General features: G+C 38.6%; 1 protein-coding gene across 3 annotated transcripts in view; it reads left to right on the top strand.

The window, feature by feature from the left end:
* Positions 1-5,923, top strand: part of LOC129926632 (uncharacterized) — a 48,337-nt gene that overhangs the window by 26,781 nt on the left and 15,633 nt on the right. The window contains exon 1 of one of the 3 annotated variants that reach the window (XM_056031822.1): positions 27-140. The exons of the other annotated variants lie outside the window; for them this stretch is intronic. The gene's annotated coding sequence lies outside the window, so the exon portion shown is untranslated. Of the gene's footprint in view, positions 1-26; positions 141-5,923 lie in introns of those variants that run through there. 3 annotated transcript variants of the gene reach the window in all.

Here is a 5,923-nt window from a genome sequence, read left to right as displayed (position 1 = left end):
ACACATATACATTAGACGTGTTCACAAGTTTTAGACGTGTTCACAAGTTCACAACACGTCATTCATCATGGCGCTGTATATAGGTCAACACTACAGCCTACAGTATCTAGGGCAACACAACCTCAAAGTGATAACAAAGTGTATAGTCTTTTACTATAATAGGCTCAAAGTTTTTATTTATTGACTAGACTGCTGTGGCATTCAAATTGTTTATATTCTAGATCTAGATGTACTTGAAATTAAACTAATGTTATATAAACAACATGGGCGTAGCCAGGATTTTTTTTCGGGGGGGGGGGGGGAAGGTTTCGGGGGGATTTTTTTTTAAACCTCCCCCCGAAGTATAAGTATATATATGTGAGTGTGTGTACATAATTAATTTTTATTATATTCTGACCCTTCATACTGGAGGTAGTAGAAAAATTGTAGACTACCCCCCAATGCCAGCAAGGGGTTCTGGAGGAGCTCTGGGAGCTCCTTAAGCAAGGGGTGGATCTTCCTTAGCTGTGCTCTTGGAATTTGGGGATAGTCGTTTCCATTTTTTTGTTTTGTTTTATAGAATAGGGGAATTCAACTGCAAAAACCTTTGTGATGGTTTAGTATTAAAATCTCACCTAAAATAAACAAAATAAGGAAACATTTTTTTTTTATTAACAATTACATTCACGCGTTCGATTTGATTAAAAAATATATTTTATCGCTTTTTGTCACCCCTTCCTGTGTCGTGCACACCACTATGTGAACACACTATGACTGGACAGGCTACATGAGACTCTTATGGGGGATATTAGATATTTACTAATATACAATAATTAATTAAATGAATTCATTTAGTTTTTCCAAAGCGTAGGACAAATACAAATCAATGAAAGTAGGAATAAAGATGTAAACTCAGAAATCCAAGATAAAATTAAAGAAAACAATCCAGCTTACTCCTTGGGAATGACCACTAATCTTAAAATGAAGGAACTTGATGAATCCCTAAAAGCCCTCAAACCAAAACAAGCCCCGGGCCCAGATAAAATATCTAATGACATGTTTCTTCACTTGGGTCCTCAAGCCAAAAGAAAACTGCTACAAATATTCAATGCTAGCTGGAAATCTGGCAGAATTCCAAACATCTGGAAAAAAGCCATTATGATCCCTATACTAAAGCACGGCAAACCAAGAAATAAACTAGATAGCTACCGTCCCATCAGCCTCACTAGCTGTACATGCAAACTGATGGAAAGAGTGATAAATAGAGGGCTGACATGGATCCTTGAGTCAAATAACCTACTCACTGAATCCCAGGCTGGCTTTAGAAAAGGCAGATCAACAGAAGATCAAATAGCCTTCATCACACAAGAAATAGAAGACGGCTTTCAAGAACAGAAACCAACAACAATTGTGTGAGTTGACTTAGAAAAAGCATTTGACAAAGTCTGGTAACAAGGTCTCTTGCTCAAGCTAATCCAGCATCACATATCCCACAGAATGTACAACTGGATAAAGGAATATCTAAATAATAGAAAAGCCTTAGTTTGCATGCAAGGACAAAGAAGCCACACATTGGGTATAAAAAATGGCATCCCCCAAGGAGGAATCCTATCCCCAACACTTTTCCTAATTTTCATAAACAATCTAAATCAGAACCTACCAAGAAAAGTTAAAAGCAGTATGAATGCAGATGACCTTGCCTTAATTAGCACAGAAGAATATGTAGGAACATCGAAATTTCGATTACAAGATGCTCCATCAACACAAAAAAGACAACATATACCATATTCTCACTGTCAACAAAACAACAAACAATAAAATTAACACTAGATAAGGAAGCTTTAGAAAAAAATGACAACCCTACATATCTTGGAGTCACCTATGACCCGAGACTAACCTGGAAAAGCCAAATAGATAAAACACAGAGTAAAGGCATCCAGAGACTATCCCTCTTGAAAAAATTAGCTGGCACAGATTGGGGAGCTAATCACAACATCCTGAAAAAGACCTATACCAGTTACGTAAGACCTGTACTAGAAGATGGTGCCACAGCATGGGGCTCAGCAGCCCAAACCAACCTAAAAAAAAATAGACAAGGTTCAAAATATTGGTCTAAGGATAATGACAGGAGCAATCAAAACAACACCCATAAGAGCTATGGAGGAAACCGCTGCCCTGATCTCTCTGGATGAAAGAAGAGAAATAAAAATCCTTTCCCAATTCACTAAATTGGAAACATTGGAGAGGTACCCACTCAGAACAAAAATCCACAAAACTGGCACAAAAAACCGTTTCAGAAACATAAAAAGAAAATCTGATTACAGACCACCAGAGCTCAAGGAAATAGTGAACTGTTTTCTACATACCAATTATCCTAGCAATCAGTGGATCAGAGTTTACACGGATGACTCATCCCATAAAGCCACCACAAATGGAGGAGCTGGAATACTTATCGAATGGCCAGATGGAGGAAATCTAGAAAAATCCATTGCAACTGGAGAGTTCTCTGACAGTCACAGAGCAGAAGGGGAAGCACTAGCACTAGCTGCTACCATGCTAGCAAATCATCCAAGTTCCCCACATAGTCTAATTGTTTTTCTAACCGATGCGAAAACAACCCTCCAAAGCGTGCAAAACTCTGATTCCTCTTATATTAAAAACCTCAGAACAGCACTTAAAAAGCTCAACAACAACAGCAAAAAAACTGTTATTCAATGGATACCAGCTCATATAGAACTATAAGGAAATGAGAAGGCTGACACACTCGCCAAGAGTGGGAGAACTAACTCACTAATAAACTCTGCACTCTATCCAGAAGAATTAAAGAAATTAATTGTAAATAAAATAAATGAGAAATGGACGAGCTCTCATCCAAATCACAAGAAAGATGACGCTTACTATAAACTATCCCGACAAGACCAACGTCTAATCTTTCGACTCAGGACCGGACACAACAGAATGCGACAACACATGTACCGGAAGCTCAAAATTGGAACCAGTGAAATCTGCCCATGTGGAGGGAGTATCACCAGAGAATGCCGACCACGTCCTCCAAAACTGCTCTCTTTACCAAGAGGCCCGTATAAGACATTGGCCCCAAATCACCCCAAAAGAAAGAAAACTATATGGAGAGCTCCCTGATTTGGAAACCACTGCGCAGTTCATCTCATGTATTGGTCTAGTCATCTGAATACTCCAACATAACAATGAGAACGAAGAAGAAGAAGAAATAAGCTTCTTGAGCCATTGAATTCACACTTATGATAGTAGGTCTACATCTTTTATAACTTCTGAAAAGGCGATTCACTAACTGTGCAGGTTTACGTCCTGCGAAACATTGTCGAGCAAAGCCTGGAATACCAACAAAAAATGTTGATCAGTTTTGTAGATTTAAAAAAAAGTTTCATAGAGTACATCGGAATCACTCTGGAAAATAGCAAGAGAATAAGGCATCTCGCAACAATTTGTCCAGATTCAGCGACATGTCTAAAGCAAATCAAGGTGTTGTGTCTCAAAAAAAAATTGCTGGAATTCTTCAACATCGAGACGAATATGAGGTTAAGGTTATCTTATTCCCCATTTCTCTTTCTTGTAACCACTGAAGATGACATAAAAATACATTAAGCAGACTACATTCGGGTTTCCATGGCGTATACCAAACTGAGTTGTATTTTGCAGACGACATAGCATTACTTTGGAATACAATTAAATGTATACACCAGATGATGGATAAAGATGTCCTCAAAGTTATTCATATTGGATGCAGGTAACCCAGTACCCCCATAAACACTTGTCCTACAGATCTTGAACAAATAGAAAAGTTCACATATTTAGGCAGTGTAATCTCAAGTGATAGAGATGCGTATCATGGTGTTGCATGTTGAATTGGAAAGTAGCCGCCTTTCAAAAAGACTAAAAAAGCAAGGCCTATCTGAACAAACAAATCAATTAGCCTAAAGATTAAAATTCTCCTACTCAATACAATCATTGTCCCAACGGCCACCTAACTTCGAGACGTGGAAGGTTGAAAAGAGGCTGAGCAGTGATGGTTGAAAAAGATCCTACGAATAACTTACCGAGATAATGTTACCAATAGAGAAATTCTTTCCCCCACAGTCATTCGCTGTCTAAGGAAAGTGGCGACTGAACGTTGACATTTTTGAGACATATCATTAGACAAGACAAAACACGTTTACCCAACCAGTTGGGAAGTGGCTGTGGAAGTTGCCTTAGACTGATTTCTGTGGAGAGAACTTGCAGCCCTATGCGTCGGAGGGCGCGAGAGGGCGCTTAAGCCTATGTGTTTCTCAACACTTTACAATAAAAAATGTTACGTTCGCCACTCAGCTGGTCAGATAAGTTGTTAGGGGGAGCGCCATAAGCCCACTCAGAGTTGTCCGGGGAAAAACCCCGGCGCCAGGCATTTTCTACATTTCTTTACGTCAGAAACTCTTCCTCCTCGCGTTTACAATGCATTATTTTGGTCCTATTAGGAAGACTACAAGTCATAGAATTAAATTAAGATGATTTGGGCATTCTGATACTAAACAGTGAGAAACATTCAAGGTAGTAATTTTTATTTTTAAAAGTTGCATTTTGGAAAAGTGCTTTTTTCCCACTTGTGTGTCACCCCCTGATGGGTGTCACCCGGTGCACCCCCCACCCCCGCAGCCTTCTAATGACTCCACTGATGACATCTACAGCTCATTTTTCAGTGGAGTTCGGGGTGAATCCCCGATGCCAAAAGCGTTTTCTTGCATTCTTCACTGCAGTAATGCATTCTCCTAACATCTACAGCTCACTATTCGTCAGTGAGGTTCAGGGCGAAGCCCCGACGCTAAAAGCGTTTTCTTCACTGAAGAAACGCATTCTCCTGACCTAAAGCTCATTATTCATCCTATTAAAAAAGGACCTTTTGAATAATGTACTTGAAAAATATTCTAATATGAATTTATAGGCCCTTAATACATTGCAAATAAAACCGATTGGTTCCTTGAAAAGATAGATACCCCACATATTTAGATTAATGCTTTGAGGATCGCCGCCGGAAAAAAAATTATTCGATAAATATATAGCCGCTTTGCAGCAGCACCAGAGTTTCCTCTCCGGGGCGCATTCTTGGGCCTTGGATAAAGGGGTCATGGGTGGCCCATGCGTCCTTATCCCTCTCTCGACCTTGCTGATGTGATCCAAAGGAACACATTGCGTTACTTTTGGCACCAACTCAGCAAAGTCTTTCTTAAAATAATTATGATAAATTCATGTGAAATTTTATAATTTCTGCTAATGATTGCATTTGGCATTAAAGAATAGGGGTGGGGCGACTTGATATAAGAATTTAATTTTTAGCATTTATAAATTATATTAGTGACAGATTTTCTTTTTATTTTGTAATTTCTTAACTATAATACAAAAAGAAAAAGTATTGGTTTGTCCGATGGGGGAAAGGCAATTGCATGTATCACTCCTCCTACCTGGTACAACCCTTTTTCATTTTATATTTACTAATCATAAAATTTGAGATTAGAATGTGGTGCGACATAATATACAAATTGGTTCAAATTGCATGTATCGCCCCTCCTACCTGGTACAACCCTTTTTCATTTTATATTTACTAATCATAAAATTTGAGATTAGAATGTGGTGCGACATAATATACAAATTGGTTCACATATCAATACGTAGTTTATATTATATAGATATTCAACTAATTTTGTTCACAAACTATGATTTCTCCATAAAAGTAGGCCCCCCTCAAAGGGTTTAGGTGGGAAGGGCAGTAGAGGTATTCGCCACCCCACCCCCCCCCCCAATTGGCCAACAGGGGAACGACTTAATATAAAGATCGGTTTAAAATATTGAAAAGTTTTAATCATATAGATATTTAATTGATTCTATTAGCAAGCTGTGATTTCTACAAATAAATTGGACCACCCCCCCACTC

Source organism: Biomphalaria glabrata, chromosome 6 (assembly GCF_947242115.1).
Source record: "Biomphalaria glabrata chromosome 6, xgBioGlab47.1, whole genome shotgun sequence".
Lineage (NCBI taxonomy): Eukaryota > Metazoa > Mollusca > Gastropoda > Planorbidae > Biomphalaria > Biomphalaria glabrata.
This window is presented reverse-complemented; position numbering and strand designations above follow the sequence as displayed.